Source organism: Cupressus sempervirens, chromosome 11 (genome assembly GCF_028749045.1).
Source record: "Cupressus sempervirens isolate cs-2001-9-10 chromosome 11, ASM2874904v1, whole genome shotgun sequence".
NCBI lineage: Eukaryota > Viridiplantae > Streptophyta > Pinopsida > Cupressales > Cupressaceae > Cupressus > Cupressus sempervirens.
In genome coordinates this window covers 444,768,642-444,786,834 of record NC_143128.1, presented here as the reverse complement: position 1 = coordinate 444,786,834, position 18,193 = coordinate 444,768,642, and positions in this window count along the sequence as shown.

The window sequence follows — 18,193 nt, the reverse complement described above, 5'->3', positions numbered from 1 at the left end:
AGATTATATGTATTTCGATTGTCATTTTGAAAGGCAAACATCTCATCGTGTTGAAGATCAGGTTCTTAATTTTAAACCAGAATGAGAATTCCTCACTTGCTTGTTGTTCGACATGTAGATTCTATGTAGAATCATAAGATTCTAATAACATCGCATTGAATTGAATAGGAGGAGGATTTCCATTCACTTGTGAGTTTTGATTCACCTCCTACCATTATAATATGAACCATCGTTACTAGGCACATTTGGCTATCATCATAGTAATTGATATCAGCATACTGAACATTGTTGTTGTTGTTATCAGAAAGAATGCTTCCATTATTTGGTCGAGTATTCCATTGTCAGTTTTGCCTTTGGAAGCCATTGTTGTGATCGGGATGATTGAAGTTGTTTCCTCCGCCATTGTTTCTTGCATTATTATTACTATTATTGTTGAAGTTCCTGTTGTAATTCTGACCAAAATTGTTGTTGTAGGGGCCAACATTATTTCTTTGGAAGTTGTTATTTTTTCCTTGTGATAATCTAAGACGTGTCAACTAGTTATTCAATTGTGACATGGTCTTATTCATTTGATCAACTTCTAAAAGAAGATTGTTATCTGCTTCCACAGGGACCATTGCTTTCTATTCAAAGAAAGTTGTTTTGGGGGGCTTATACCCTGGATATGTTATTGCTTGAGTTTGTAGAGTAGGTGCCTACTACAATGGAACTGGGTTCATAGGTATGAACTGACTAGGCATGGTGGGTGCTCCCATGGGGTATGTTGATATCATAGGGACTTCTTGTGTCAGAAGCATCATTCCCCTTCCATTAGGATTAGCTCACTTTGTAAATATGATCTCTTCTACAAAGACTTTGTCCAATGTGTCAATATTTGCTGCAAGAAGTCTTCTCAGAAAGATCACAGTAAGAGGGTCCATAGCATTCAAATAAATCTAGATGGCAACTTCAACCAATATTCTATATGGTGTTTCCAACTTGTGGTAGGCCATATGAAAGTGATGGTTGAAGCATGAAACTATCTTAGCTGGGTCCCTTTTTATTGATATGAATTGTTGATGTATCACCACTGGAATTATGAATGCTTTGAATTGTTCCAAAAAAAAAAAATTTGAATGTATCCCAATCTCCAATGCATCTAGGTGGAAAATTGAAGGCAATTTCCCCAAAAGAGTAGGGAAATAAATGAAAAAAATGTCCTCATTAGCCACTTGCTTTCAGTTGCAAATTTCTTTGAAAACTTTGACATGATCTTTGGCAGTTCATGTTTCACCATAGGTGAATCTTGGGCAAAACTTCTCAGGATTCTTTAGGAGGTCATGGAGTGCATCTCTCAAGTTTATTGGTGAGTCTATAGTGTTTGCAAAGAAGGCCATGGGAGGATTTGGTGGATCTAATGGTGGTTGTTGGGGAATAGCTATCATAGTATGTGGTGGTTCACCATGTGGTTGGAGTGGAGGTGGAGTTGAAGAAGATGATGAAAGTTTGAAAGGGAGTGGTTGAACTTGGGATGTTCCCTTGTCACTATGTGGTTTACGAAAGTGGGTAAGCTCGAGAAATTTGTGTGTACTTGGTGTACATCTTAATGCTCATTGAAGTGGGGATTTTGGATCAATATCCTCCAGCTTGCATCCAATTTTGGAGAAATGTGCACCTCTATAGAAGTACACTTTCTCACAGTTCTGGATTTTGTGCACCATAGATTATTGCAAACCTGCAGCTCTATGGACCTGCATACCTGTGTACCTATAGACCTGTGGACTTGTGGAGCTATGGATTTGAGTTTCTAAAAAATTTAGAAGTATTTTTTGCACTTGTATGGAATGTAGTTTATTACAAGGGTGCAAAACAATTTTGAAACTTTGTCAAATTTTCCTTGTTTCTGGGAGTATGTTCTTTAGTTTTTGGCCCTCCTTCTAGCACCACTTTTGTTGGGTGTTTGTTTTGCATGAGGTCAATGGCAAGAATCCATTGCGTAATTCCTCTCTTGAAAAGAAAATCTTTTTAAGGATCCGCTCCAAGGTTTAGTATTTGTCTTGCGACGTACCAAAATTTGCTCAGTAGAAGATAAATGTGAGTGTTCCCAAGGAGGCCTTTGTTGATTCTAAAAACTCTTTTATCTTAGAATTGAAGTAAATATATTCGTTGTCTCAAAATATCACACCAAAAGAACAATATTTTTCTATTTTCTATTTTTCAATGCATGCAACTACCAATACAACTAAAATGCATTCCTATTCTAAAAAGGGGTTAGCAAAGCAAATAATGAAACTAAAAGAAAATAACATGAAATCAAATGACTTGGAATTGAAATTCCTAAATGGACATAAGCTAAAAAATACAACACGTTGTGAGTTAAACCTTCAAAGAAATTGGTAGGAAACCAATGAAAATAGGAGCAGCGCTTCCTAGAATCCACTGATGCAATCATCAGTGAGAATTTTTAACAAATTAAATGATGTTTAACTCTTCATCAAATCGCAAGGCCACAAAAAGTGTGCTCATACAAGACAAAAAGCTATATAGACACAATTGGGTGATCTCTTCTCAAGCTCATTATGTCAGTGGAATTCATATATCTATAGCGAACACCAAAACTAAAATATTGCACAACCAGAAACAACACAATAAACCTTTGGCTCAAACACAATCTCATGAATAAAAGCCACAAAACAATGACACATTCAGGTAAGAATAACTACACTCTGAATGCTAGCACCAAAAGTATAATTTTATTGCATAATAATGGCAGCCCTTTGTTACATTTTACAATGGGGTATTATAAGAAATTGTCTCATCAATTTGTGTTGAGAGTGAGAGATATCTTGATGCAACAAATTTATTTTCAAACATTAAAACAAACTAAATATATAAAAACTGACAATCTAATTGGTGCTTAGAAGGACTCCATCCACATTTTATTCATTAATTGGATGCATGAGCCCTTTATATGTCAAAAAAAACAATAAAACCATAAGAGAGAAAGTAGGAGGAATCCATGAGTCGAAGTGGAATTGCATGGAGGTGCCAAAAATAGAAGCTAGCCCTTCACTCAGCATGTGTTGGAGTTAACTTGCCATCAAAATGCATCCCTAATGCATGGAAAGTGTTATTTTTGGAACTGGCAGTCAACTGTCGGTGCACCTCTAAATTGCAGAGCAATGGAGCTATGAACATCCAGAGCTACAAACCTTGACTGGGTCAAAATCTCAAAATTTTACTAAGTGTCAAAATTGAAATTTTGGCATTTGGGTTTTCTTCATCTTCATCCTAAAACTATGTTTGGATGTTTGCCCTTGAATTTCTCTATCATCTCAGTAATCTTAGTAGCATTTGGAAGATCCAAAGCCTCATACTTGTCCTTGACCTTTTGTCTATAGTTGTCCACCTCAATTCAAGTCTCTGCAAAATCTCTGAGTATAGTGTCCAACTCTAACAATGCTTCCTCTATCCTGAAGGCTTGTATGATGTGTTCATCACTGGATGCTTCCTCCAGAGTCTTCCTAAAATTTTCCACAACTACCTCAATTGGCAACAACTTCTCTCATTCTTCATCTTTAAAAATGTCAAAGCATGCATCATTGTACAACTTTTTTGCTTCCAAAGTTTGCTCTCAGGCTTGGTCCTTGAGCCTATGTATCTCATCATGCAATGTTTCCATTACTTTATTTCCATCTATAACCTTTTCTATCCAATCATCTATCATGTCTAACTCTTCTCCGATATATACACCAATTAGAATGTCATATCTTTTCCCTTTTATGGCTTGTAGAGTTTGTAAATCCTTGCTCCATGCCCATACCTCATGCATGATATTGAAGTCACACCTCAAAATTGCCAAGATCTTATCAACATTCTCTTGCATAGCATGTAACAAATTCAAACTTCCTATGATTATAGTGACACCCTTATCCTCAAGGATATCCCACCAATCCTAACAAGCTCTCAACAATGGACTAAGCCCCTTCTCTAAGAATGGTATTCAAAGTCACCCTAGGGTGTTCAAAATCAAGAGGACCAATAACTTCAGCTAGATATCCCTTTAAGATCTCAACTTGCCTTCGAAGTGTTCTGATTTCAATTTCATCTTGTTCCATGTGGCTGAGAACCTCCTTAACTCCCATATTCATCATCTATCAAGATGTATCCCATGTAGGCTTTCCTAACATAATATCTTTCACTTCATAGTCTTCAAGACAAATAGCTTTTGCATCTATACCTTCAAGAGGGTGAGCCACTTGTGTAAATAAGTCCTAGTTCTGTGTAGTAGTGATTAATGCAAGTGGAATTTCATTATGTAATGGAGACTTAGGCTTGTTCAAAATCTTTGCAATTTCACAAATATCATCCTCTAAAGCATAGAATTTAGTCTTGGCACTTCTCATTATTTCCTTCCAAAACCATCTTGGGATATGTGTTTCTATAGCCTTAGCTCTAGATGATGAAGGGATGTGGTCAACTACCTCCTTCCCTTTATCATTCTTTCTTGGAGTCTCTTGTTGTGAGGACTCTTCTTCTATAGTCTTAGTTTCTATAGATCCTGTAGTTTGATCCTCAACTTCTTGAGAAGGTTGTTGTACACATTCTACTATATGTGCCTCTTTTGATGGCTCATTAGTAACCCTTGGTTTTCGTTGCTCTTGTAATGACAGTTCCTTTTGAACATGTTCTTCTTCTAAACCCAAAGTTGGAGGAGTTATTTAACCCTTATCTACCATCATGACCTAAGGTGGAGATGGAGAAGTGAGATGAGGACCTTGTGTCTTAGGTGCCATCTGTGTCCAATCTTGCTATTGAAGTTCACCTGTAGGGGTATCTCTGATCTTATCTCCAACTAACTTTGTATCCATAAGCATGACATCAAAATCTAGGATGGAGAGAACATCATCACCTTGCTCCTTTTTCTCAATCACCCATTGTTGTATTTCATCTTCCAAAGAAGAGAGTTCTACCATTTCTTCTTGGGTGGGTGGTGGGGTATTTTTGGCATTCTTCCTTCTTTCCAATTCTATGGCTTTTGCCAGCCGAGTTATCCTTTGTAGAGGCACTTGTTCCTCCTCCTATTTGATTCTATTTCCCCCTCATCTAATTCTTCCTCTAGAATGGTCTCAAGAATAGATGGGTTAGGCACTAATCTTTTACAAACTCTTTGCCTCTTGTTCATTCTAACCTTGATCTTCTTTTGTTTCTGTGGAACCATAGGAGAAGTGGGCTCTTCATGCACTGGAGGAATTGAGGTCTCTAGAATTTCTCCCTCTTCTCATTGACTTGACAAAATAGGAGACAATGGAAATTCAACCTAGATATGAGAAGCTCCACCATCCCAAGGCTCTTGGGGACTTGATTCCTATTGCTGGGAAGGGACCTGTTCTTCAACATGCTCCATCTAAAACCTTCGAGGAGAGGCTCTTTTCCTCTTTCCCTTCCTCTCTGAAGGGTGATAGTATCCCACTTGGCGATCAAGCTGCTAGACTATTTTAGACCTAATAGGAGATTGGAGTGCAAAGATAGGAACTATGACTTTCCTTCCCTTACCCCTTTCTGGGTGAGCATGTGCATGGAAGATCACTATATCTAGAATTGGATCAAGTGGAAAGGGTTTCTTTATCCAACTCTTTTTCATTCGAATGACATGTCTCACTCGATGATTAATATCATATCCTTTCTCTCTATTGACTTCTACATTTAGAATGGGTCTCTCACCAACTTTATCTGTATTGAATAGAGGATCTAGTAGTTCCTTGGAGTCCTGTAGCCTTATCTCATCAAGTATGGTCAAATGGAGAGCCTTCTCTACTAGATATAAAGTCATCCTACAATAGTCTCTGATGCAAATGTCATAGTCATTTGTTGCATTCATCCAATGATCTTCAATGGCATTCTCATGATAGAACTCCTTTCCTGCTAGGTGTTCCACTTTACCAACATTGTCAAAGAATGGCTAAGGAGAGTTATACTCTTCAAGAGAGTAGTTCTCCCATTCTTACTTGAAAGTTAGGATATCCTACTTTCTCTTTACCTAATATGCTCCTATTACAAAAGGCCAATCCCAACAAGGTCTCCATTGTCTTTTGATCCTCTCATAAGTTGATTCAATCTACTGAGATATTTCCATTAGGACCAATTTTTCATTTGGGTACCTTGGGAGTTTCTTTGGATTGATAGATGCACCACCTACCCAAATATATGTAAATGTCCAAAATTGGACAAAATATGCTCTAAAACCTATGATCTATGCCTTAGCTTCCTTAGACAATCTCTTCCCATAATCTCCTTCTATGAATCAAATGATGGCAAAGATGAAGGCATCATTTACAATCATGTACTCTTTGCTCTGTGGCAAGAGCTTCTTCTTCACCAACTAAGGACAGACTATATATGGCCATGTATTAGGGTCCTGCATACTACCTTTCTTGTATAAACTAGGATAGCTTGTCACCCTCACTGCCAGTAGGTAGACCACATAAGAAGTCATATAGAACTTCTTATTATTCTTTACTATCCTCAACTGATCACACAAGTTCTCACTTAGCATGGTCACCCAATCCAATGGTATCTTCGAATGCCTTAAAATCTCAATGAAGTTGACCATAAATAGAGTGAGATGGCCTACTACAGGTAAGCCCATGACTCTACTCAGGAGAATGATCAATTATCTAATGTCATCCTTCACGTATCCCCATGTCATATCCACTTTGCTGATTGTCTTTCCCCAAGATGGCTTCTCAATGAAGTATAAGGAATGTATGATGTCGATAGCCTCCTGGTGGTGATCTTTATACCATCTCTTAGCTACTTCATAAGAGAGTCAGATGAACTGATCAGCTCTAGGAAGATGGAAGACTCACTCGATGTTATTAGGTTGCAAATCTAAAACCACTTTCCTGGTAACCCTCTTGACTACCCTTTCATCAGTAACAAAGTGTCGAGAAAGGGTCATGATCAACTCAGCTGACTGCACTATCCTTGGATGTGACGTTGCATTCACTAATTAAGGATGACCTCTCTATTGGACTGTTGCAAACTCCTAGGAATTCTCCCAAGTCTGTGTGTCCAAGGTCTGTGTCTTTGATCTCAGTGTAGTCATTATGTAATCTTGATTGTGGGGTCATGCTTTTAAATTTTTAAACAACTAGTTTTTCAACTAATCTAGATGTAGATGCCATCTGATTATGTTACTTGCGAATCATGAGAAAAAAAAAATGATCAGTCACTAGATAGCAAAAAACACCAATAGGGAAAAAAAGGTCCCCTTTCGAGACTAATTCATTATTAAAAAAAAATATTTTTTATTTTTTATTTTTATATAATTAATTTTTTTTCTCTTATTTATATGTTTTTTTTTTAAAATTTAAAGAAGTTTCAAGAAAAATGATGAAAAGCATGATCACGCAACTGTAGTTGGTGTTGCTAAGGCATAGGCAAGAGCATCGCACTGAAACCCCAAAGGGTGCCATGCAGGTGCCGGACCCAACATCCTACCTAGCACCATGAAGGCACAACATGGGTACCACACCCAGCACAAGCACCACACCCTGCACCACACAAGCATCACATCTGGCATAGTAAGGGCACAAACGTAGTCATTGTGCGGGCTTTGCAGTGTTGCGCCATACAAGCATCACATTTGATACCACGAGGGAACAAACATAGGCACTGCATGGGCTCCATGATGGTGTGCCACATAAGCATCACATTTGATGCTGCAAGGGCATAGCACGCACATGCCCATGTGCACACAACAAACAAAAAAAGGGGGGAGGGGGGATCTACTTACCTCCACTCCTCTTCCTCCAACTTTGAACACTCAAGAAAACAAAACTGAGTAGAAAGGGGGAGGGCAAGGGTTTTATAGCCCTCCCTCTCTTGAATAATGCTTGTAACAGTATGATTGACAATTTTAGATCAATCAAATGGCTTTTTCACGAGCTGGAGGAGGTCAAAGAACAGGTGAGACATATTGAGGCAACAAGGAATGGGATGTATGCTAACAGGAGGACAGATTCGGCTGACAAGCTCAGTCTAGTGGAAAGAAGGATACACAACCTGGAAAACTACAATCACAACCTTGCAAATTAGATGTTCTCTTTGTTAAGCTCCATTAACAACAACATCATCTCTCTTACGGGCTAGATCAAAGACAGAGAAATGCAGGATGATGAGGAAGGAAAAGATAGGGATGAAGCCAGAACGGAGGATGACTCTACAAAGGACAACACCATTCTTGATCAGGACCAAGGGGACCAAAGGGCACAATAGCTAGAAGCAGAGGAGAATCAACTGGCCTTTGAAGCTGCTCAGGTAATGCAAGAGCTGGAGCGAAAGAGTGAGGAATAACTCTCACCTGTTCTTTTATTTTTCTTTGTCTTTTGGCTCTTGTTCTGGCTTTAGGCCGTGGTTTTACTTGTCTTTTTTCCTAGTCTTTTCTTATAACTCTACTTTTTGGCTGGGCTTTATGCTTATTATCAGCCTCTAAACTTATGCTTTTTTGGCTGGGATTTCATGCTTATTATTAGCCTTATATGTTTTAACTATAGGGTTTCAGGATCCCTGTAAAACTTGTTTATCTAATCAAAAATGAGTGTTGCGCTTCGACGTGCACATGCGGATGAGGGGAGGTGAAAATTTTAATTCAATTTTTTATTTTTTTTTGAATCTAAAATTCAACTTCTAACACCAAATTTTCTTCTCCTGACTCTCAAACTGTGATTCTAAGAGTCAAAAAAAGTAGGGGGTCCCCATTCCTAGAAAGGAATGGGACATGTGTTGTGGACACCACAACGGGATGTTCTATAGGTTCCTTTCTGAGCACTTACCTTGATCTCCCAGCAAAGTTTTGTCCTTCTAAATGCTTTAGGGAGGATCTAGTGAAGAAATTCAATAAGAAATTAGTTGGTTGGAAAGGTAATATGATAAGTCAAGCTGGTAAAGTCACTTTACTTAAGGCTAGTCTTCAAAGTCTCCCTACTTATGCACTTAGCCTTTTCAAAATTCCAACTAAATTTGTAGATGCAATTGATAAAAATTAAAGGAATTTTTTGTGGTCTAGAATTGAAAAGAAAAAAAAAAAGAATGGATCTAATAGCATAGGAAAAGATTTGTAAACCTAAATGGAAGGAGGTTTGGGTATCAAATCTATTAGAAGTATGAATAAAGCTCTGTTGGATGAACAAGGATGGAGAGTGTACCATGATGATAAAGAATGGAGCTCTATCTATAGACATCAGTAACTTTATAATGTTCCTTCTATTTATGACTTTCTTTCCTACCTTATTATCTCTAGTTCCTCTACTATTTGGGGAGTAGTTCAAGGGTCTAAACATATTCTAAATAAAGGTTGTAAGTGGAAAGTTGGGGATGGAACAAAGGTTATATTTTGGGAAGATAATTGGCTTTTGGATCATCATTTGTTGGATGATTTTGATGGCATCACTCCTATAGAAAGATGCAAATAGGTTTTTGGATAATTTTTGAAGAACTACTAGACTATCAATGGGTCGGTTAATATTGTTGAGTTTTGCCAAAGTTTTTCTAGTATTCAAATATCCCTTAATTCATGTAGCCTTTATCCTAACAAGGAGGATATTATGGTGTGGAGGATTGAACCTTGTGGTTGTTTCAAGGTTTCATCTATGTTTAGATCTGAGGAGAAGATTAATCCCCCTATGGGCTAGAGCTTGAATACAAGGTCTAATCCCTAAAATTAATATCTTCTTTTGGACTATGCTTCAAAATAAAATTTTAACTGTGGATAATTCTTCAAAAAAGAAGTATTTATATAATGAATAGATTTTCCCTATGTAATATGAAAATTTAAGACTTGAATCACCTTTTCATGAATTGTAGATATAGCCATAATGTTTGGGGTTCCCTCCTTCAATATTCAAATTTTAGGTGGGTTCAGCCTTGTAATATTACTAAGTGTTTTTAGAATTGTAAATGTTTGATTAGAGGATCTAAAATTGGATTTATTTGGAATATATATCTCCCCCAATCTTTTTTGGGGTCTTTGGAAAGAAAGGAACAACAAATTTTTCAAAAATAAAGAGACTCCTGAATGGGTGGTGGGTCAAAATATTATCAAGGCTATCAAAGAGAATTTTATATCTTAGAATAAAAATAGTAATGATTTGCATATAATAAATCCAATGAAAATGATAGGAACTGGTACAAAACTTAATGAACACAAACAAGGTGTGATATGGAGATCCCCTCCTCTGGGTTGGTTAAAAGCTAATTTTTATGGTTCTACTAAAGGAAACACTAGAAGAGCTGGGTGTGGTGGAGTCCTAGGAGACCATTATAGAAGAGTAATAGATTTTGTGGCTATCCTATTGGTCACTCAACTAATCATAAAGCTGAGGCTATTGCTGCTCTTTATACTATCAAGATGGTATTAGAAACTATTTATAGGAAATGCTTAGAAGGGGATTCTTTAAATATAATTAATATATTGAATATAAGAACACAATTACATGGAATATTGATGGGAAGTATTATGGAAATTAAAATTTTGATAATTTTTTTTGATAAAGTCATCATAACTCATAATTTTTGAGAAGGCAATAAAGTGGTTGACTATATAGCTAATAAAGTTATCTACATTGATCAAAAGATGACATGGAGTGATAACCTCAGCAAAGAGAGTAAGATGATGACAATCATTAATTATGACATGACTAATGCAATTGAAGGAAAGATTATGTGAGACTTTATGGCTTATGATGGCAAGTGGTGGCTTTATTATGGACGATTATCATATTTTGACGAGGCACCTTTTTGTCATCATCAAAAGGACTTGGCACATTTTCTCTAAAAAAAACTTATTTGAGGTTAAAAATACATTGTCTCCTATGAAAATTACCATTTTTTATAAAATTTATAGAGCTAGGTTCACTATGGGTGGGCAGCAAAGGAAATAGGATCCATCTAGCTACAAAGAATGGAAAGAGAAATGTGTAGTGTGGGAGATTCTTCAAAAGCACAAAGTAAAAATGTACATTTAGAAGCTATAAACCCCACATTATTGATTATTTGTTCAAGAAATAGTCTGAGGAGAAGGCTACTCATCATGAGGTAATAATGGATTTAATAGAGGACTCACTACTACATTTGGATCTGAATTGTAATGGAAGGTCATCACAATTGAGACTTCCTACCATCACCCAAGTGATAGAACCAAAAATTGCTTCCTGTCGGATAGGCATTACACATTTTGTGTCACATATTATGATTGCAAGCTCTTTTGTCACAAGTACAACACCAAATCTATAGTAATTTGGTAGAAACCAAGGCCAATAAGTCATCATCACATTGTCAATTGTGATAGGAGGCCATCACAATTATGATGGTATGTCACAATAGTTCCATGGGTGTGACAGATTTTTATTGTGTTTATCCATCACACTTGTGATGGATATGCAAGGAAAATTTTCTTATTCTAATGGTGTTCTATCAAACCTATCATTGCAATTGCAGCACACTATTGATATATGAAAAAAAAATTGTTCGTCTTTATTACAAATACATTTTACTATGCTCATCACATGCATACATGGTTTAGCATAGGTCATGTAGTTTCCTCTTTGGTTCCTCTCATAGAAATTGTGTTTGAGATTCTTCTAAGTTTTCTTATTGATACTTCTTCTATTCAATAATTTCATAGATAGTATTGCATTTTCATTTCTTTTTTATATTATTGTAGATAAGAAGCTAAATGTCATGATTATTTCTCCATGCACATTGAAAAATAATCACAACATTCAGCTTCTTATCTACAGTAATATAAAAAGGAATTGGAAATGCAACACTATCTATGAAACACTCGAGCATAAGAAATATCAATTAGACAACTTAGAAAAATTTCAAACACAATCTCCATGAGAGGGGCCAAAGAAAATAGAGTACACGTGATCAACATAGTAAAATGGATTTCTAAAAAAGAAGAACAATTTTATTTTTTAACATGTTCTAAATAATGTATACTAGAATATTACAAGTATGATCTTAAAATTAAACATGCTTAATAAATCACAACATTATGTAGAAGATTGTGTGATTCAAGAACCCATTATAATGGTTCTAGTTGCTTCTGTTGTGGTTCAAGGTCCTCTTGTTGTTGTTGATGGTGTTGTTGAAGCTTCATTTCTTGGTCCTTGTGATGTTGTGTCCACTCTGCCCATTGTTGTTTCAATGGGGGATGTGTGTCTTCCTTTCTCATCTCTTGCTTAGAGGTTCCTCTTTCTCATATGGTTTTGGTTGTATCTTTTGTTGGTGTGGCTATCTCTGTGGTTGCTAAGATTTGAACTTTGCAAGCATGTATATTCCATCTCTAAATTATTATATTGTGACAAGGCTCATTGAACATAACATAGATCAAACTAATATTCAATAGAGGTTAATTGAAATAAGATCACAAAAATTAATCAGAATGTGGTATGCTTATTTCATTCCTTAACCAATATCAATCATTTTCATTGCATCTTTGTTCAAATTCCACCTCTTCTCGTCGACCATGCAAATGCAAGGTGTTTTATAGCCAACAATGGAATATATCTTAGAGTGTTTGTGAGGAAGGCCACTCAATAAAGTACATAAGAAGACATGTCTTCCCATGCTGACAAGAATTTTAAACCCTTATGTTCTAATTGTTTAGTGCTACAAAAAATTGAAAATCTTTTGGTCTCAAAAAGAATAGATAATTGATGACAGAAAGAGGAACTCTGGGACTACTCAAGTGTATAAGTCAAGATTTTAATTGGAAACTTAGATGCTAATGATTTATGATAGCTCCCAACATATATGATGTGCATGTCTTTTGAAATAAATTGCAACTGCTTCAAGTTCTTCCCTAATGTTTCTAATTTTTCATGAGTATAGTCATGATTTATTGAATTGATGATGAAGATGAGGGGAGTTTGTGGTTGGAGTGACAATAAATGGAAGGGGTGTTGATGAGCATAAAAAAAAAATCCTTCCTCATAAATATTTCTAATCATCCTAATAGATATAATCTTTCCAAACAAATATGATTTCCAAGATGGTCTAGAAGTTTTCTTAAACTATGACACTTTGAAAGATCTAGATATTTCAGTGCTACAAGGAAATGGAAATCACTCCACAATTCCTCTAATTTACTAATAATTTTAAGGTTTGTAGTGAGCCAAGTTTCTTGAAACCTAGAGGTAGCCTTAACAACCTCTTGCAATTACTTGGCTCTAATGTTTTTAGTCCTACCAGGTAGTGAAAGTTGTTACATAGTTCTTCTAAGCTCTCACCCTGTTAAGTCTAAACGAAGATGCCCAATTTCAGCAATCCCATGGATTCTAAATCTAATGAATTTGAGCACATTTAAATTTGAAAGGTTCCACAATGATAATTATGAAGGTTATTTTACAACTCATCACTCCTAAAGAGAAAACTAGGAATCTATTAGCAAAGATAAAGTGCAAATTTATGAAGGATTCTATGGACAAATTTATGACTATATGGAGGACTATGGAAGGACTATAAATTGTGAAATTATAATTGTTACCTAATTTATCCATTAAGCATTGAATATCATATAGACTTTATGATTTTTTATTTCCTCCTTGTCATATTATTCAGCATAAATAAATGAGTTTGACTATGGTGTCCTTTTGCATTGTGTAAAACCAAGAGATTCACACAGTTAGTTGTCATGAAATCATAAGTTAATGTTGAGCTTCACTTGGTTTCAAGAATAGCTTAATTATCTCTACTAATTAGGGCCAACAACATGAAGATGGAAGATCATTTTCCTCCCACCCTAACATCTACATTCCTCATTAACATCTAAAATTCATTCATTCTATTAATAAAATGTAACATTCATGAATTATCACATTATAACATTCATTAACACATTTCTTTCATTAGAAAATTCACATTAACATTCAAACATAAGATTCATTAGAACATTCAATAAAACATAAATAAAATATCTATACATAAACATCAATCATTATCAAGTTACATAAGTTCACATGAATATTTTCTTTTTCTTTTTTTGTCATTCCATATATTGTTGTAGAGGCATATCCATGTCGTTGTTGATATTTCTTCTCACCCATGAATGTGTGCTCATGCTTTGAAAAGGTTTGTCCTCTACAATAACAAATTAAAGGATTAAATTTTTAAAAACTGAGACTTAAAAGATTTTAAAGAACATTGTAGTGCTCTTTACCTTGTCCAACCACATCATCTTACTTGCCCACCAGCTTTGACCTCAACACAATCATCAAGAACAACCTCTACATCCCTACAATTGCAATACAAGATGTTTTCTTAATCCCAACACATTATAGTTAAAAAAAATTTACAACACCAAATTCAATTTAAAAAAATTTACTTGTATTAATAATTTAGAAATAAAAAATTGAATAGAAAATGTTTATTTGTATATACATTGATATTATTCTTCATCCATATCATCACCAAGATCATCGTCGTCATCGACATTTTCACCACCACTATCTTGGTCATCATCATTATCATTGTCATCATCATCATCATCATCATCATCATCATCATTTGTAGTAGCATCATTTGCTTCAAGAGCATCATCAACTAACTCTTGATCATGATCCACTTCTTCCTCTTCCTTAGTATCTTCTTCTTCCATCACATTATAGTTTATTGGCCTACCCCTTGGATCATTTCTTTAAAAAAATGACCAACTCAATTTATGTGGAACCTTTGAGTAAAATACCTGCTTACATTGGCTTGGAAGAACATAAGGCTCATCCACAACTAGCTTAAACAACCTTGTATTAATCATTGAAAATCCATTCTCATGCTCAATAACAGTTCTATTAGGATTATTTTGATTGAGCTATAGTCTATACCATTTGATGACAAAGAGAACTAATTTGAAGGAATTAAACTCACAATCAAGTATATCAACCAAACTACCATAGTATCAATTTTGAGATTGTCGGGGATGTAAGTCATTTCTAGATGAAGTATTGGTTACCTGGAAGACTACACTTATCCTAGAATCACAAGTTTTCTTTTTTTCATCTAAATCTTTGATGTGAAATTTATAACCATTACAAAACATATTCTTGTGGCATTTCACCTACAATGATGTCAAACATGTATAAATTATTCCATCAAAAGTTCAAAAACATACAGTTGATTAACAAACTTATAAGTTCCTAGAGACCTCTTAAACCATATGCTAAATCTATTTCCTTTTGTGTAACATTGGGATATTCATTAAAATGATCTTGTTTAATCAATGAAGACATGGATTCCCATTTTAATCCATGATCTAAATGTTGACATTGTTCAATCCATACTGTCATCCAATCTTTGATTGTTTGCAATAAACAAATGTATTGCATCCCACTCTTTAGCAGTTGTACAAAAGTAAATAGATGACTTAGAAAAAATTTAGTTTGAAGATTGAGAATTATTTAACTACAAAAACATCTCATAATTTATTGCCTTTCACTTTCCTAAATCTACCTCTCCCCACCAAGTACTCCCCTTCAAATTTTTTAATGGAAACAAGATCCCAAATGTAATCTATATGGACCTTTGTTGCAATATTAGGGAGATATTAAGTAATGTACACCATCATCTAGCATGCCATATATCCCTCAATCATAAAACCCTTAGAATGTGCTCTTTGTTGAACCAAATCCTTCAAAAATTTCAAGTGTCTCTCAACCATCCACATTGACCTAGGTTGTACAAGTCCACATAATTCAATCTCCTCAACTTGGTGTATGAGGTATTTTTCTTGTGGATTGAAAAAATTTTAAGGTAAACACTTTTGCATTTCACAAATTAGTAGAGGAACTCTTTTATTCTAATATTTTATATCTTCTTTGTGGATTTCTTTAGATGACAATCACCTACAAGGGATTCAAGACACAAAAACATATAAATATGAGACTTTAAAATATATTACTTTTTTGATATACTGAACTAATATCATTGCTTACCTCATGTATTTTCCAAGATCATATATTACTTATTTGATATTATTTTCAAAGTTGTTTGGGAGTGATAGGGGTAGCACATACTACAACAATTGTCAACTGATCATTTCATTCTTTTCTAACGTAATACATTGAAAATTGAATGCAATCTCACAAATATATTGTAATTACAAAAGACCATGACTTACCTTGATGAAACTATGCCAATCATGTGTTTTTATCCCTGGGCCAAATTCACTTTTCTTTGATATGATATTACTTATATTCATAGCAAATCCTATAGGGAATGTCATTTTTCGTATGACTTCTTTTATGGCATTACTTTTCTTCTCTGTTAATAACCAAGGAAGGGCACTTTCATTTATCTGGTCTCCATTGATATTTAATTCAATGATATTTTTCATTGCATGATTGGAATCATGAATATCACTACAAATTTTGGCAAGTTTTTCTTTGTCACACCTTCCATCCAATATTTTCCATAGTGTCTCTATTACATTCTTTCTAATACACACGGTATCAAACAAATGCACAATTTGTAGCTACTCATAGTAAGGCAACCTACTAAATTCTTTGGGATAATATTTCAGTCCCTTTGGAAGGTGGTCAATACTGATGCCTTGATGACCTTTAATTCTACTATATTCCAACTACCATAGGTGAGGTATCATTCTTTGTGGCTTTGATGCAGTCTCTTCTTTCCCATTGAAAAGATGTTTTTTTGCACTTTGATACTTATGTTTTTTGTGGAGAAATTGCCTATCCTCATCAAACACCTACTTTCTTAAACTTTTGGAATGACAAGATTTCATCTTTGGATCACACATTGGACATGTGAATTTTCCCTTTGTTTGAAGACCTACAAGATAATGATACAATTGGATTAAATATTTTTATTTTTTGAATTAGTATTCTTGCATACAACTACATTTCAGCATAACATACCACAAAAATGTTTCAACCTTGGGGCATCGTGAATTGTCCACACAAGCATTGCATGGAATTGAATTTTTTTCTCCAAATTGTCTAGAGATATCATACATAATGAAACCATTCCATAACACTAGAAACTCATCGATAAGAGGTGCAATATATACATTCATATCTTTCACTTGATACTTACCTAGTTGAATGAACAACACCAGATAATTATTGTGGTCATTTCACTCCAAGATTTATAATTACATGTAGGTAACAATAAAATAATTAAATACCTAGAGAAGTCATTTCCAACATAATGTGCTCCCTCTTTATTTACATCCATGGAGTAATATTATTGTTGATAACAAAAATAGGCTAGGTCAAGTAAACAAATCTTATCTCTCGATATGGATTGACACCATCAATTGCCAGAGAAAGCCTTAGATTTTGAGGTTCTTCTTTAAAGTGTGGCCACTTTTCCTCTATGTTCTTAAATGATGAACCATCCATAAGAATACAAATAATTTCATCTTAACTTATATTGCATGCATGATAATCCATAAATTGTGCCAAGCTACCATACCTAAAACAATCATTTTAGATGCGAAATAATGGGGATGTAACAAAGAACCTTTCAAGGCACCTTTTTGTCACTTGATCAACTTGATATTTTCTCCTATGGAATTTAGGGCATTCTGTTGCATTTTCCTGTTCTTTGTGATAAATTACATGATCTTAAGGACAAGCATCTATTGATTGATACTTTATTCCAATATGTTTCATAATGGCACATAATTCTTGGTACGAGCGAGGGAGAACATTTGATGGTGATAACAAATAGTCACCTATCAATCTACAAAAAAGATATTAGTCATTAGTACAAACAATCTTAATGGTACATATTTCACCTTTTATAGACCATAATGACATATATCACAAACCTTAGCATACATGACATTGGTATGTTGGATAAATCATTCATAACCTTTAAATTCACCAACAAAAATACAACATAGAGAAGAGTTGATTGGGATTCTTTGTAAAGGGTCATGTTTTCCTTCTCAAGTAGAGGTATATCATGGATGGCCTCAATCTCATCCTCATCCTCATCATCATCATCATCATCAATAATAGCAACGCTAGAACCAAATGTTTCATGGATTAACTCATTCATACCATCATCTTCAAAAGTTTTTTCTAATGCATGATCATCATCTTCCATAGGATCATGATCTTCTCCTTCAACACTCACACCTCCATGTTCCTCCATATTCACACCTCCATGATCCTCTTATATGTGT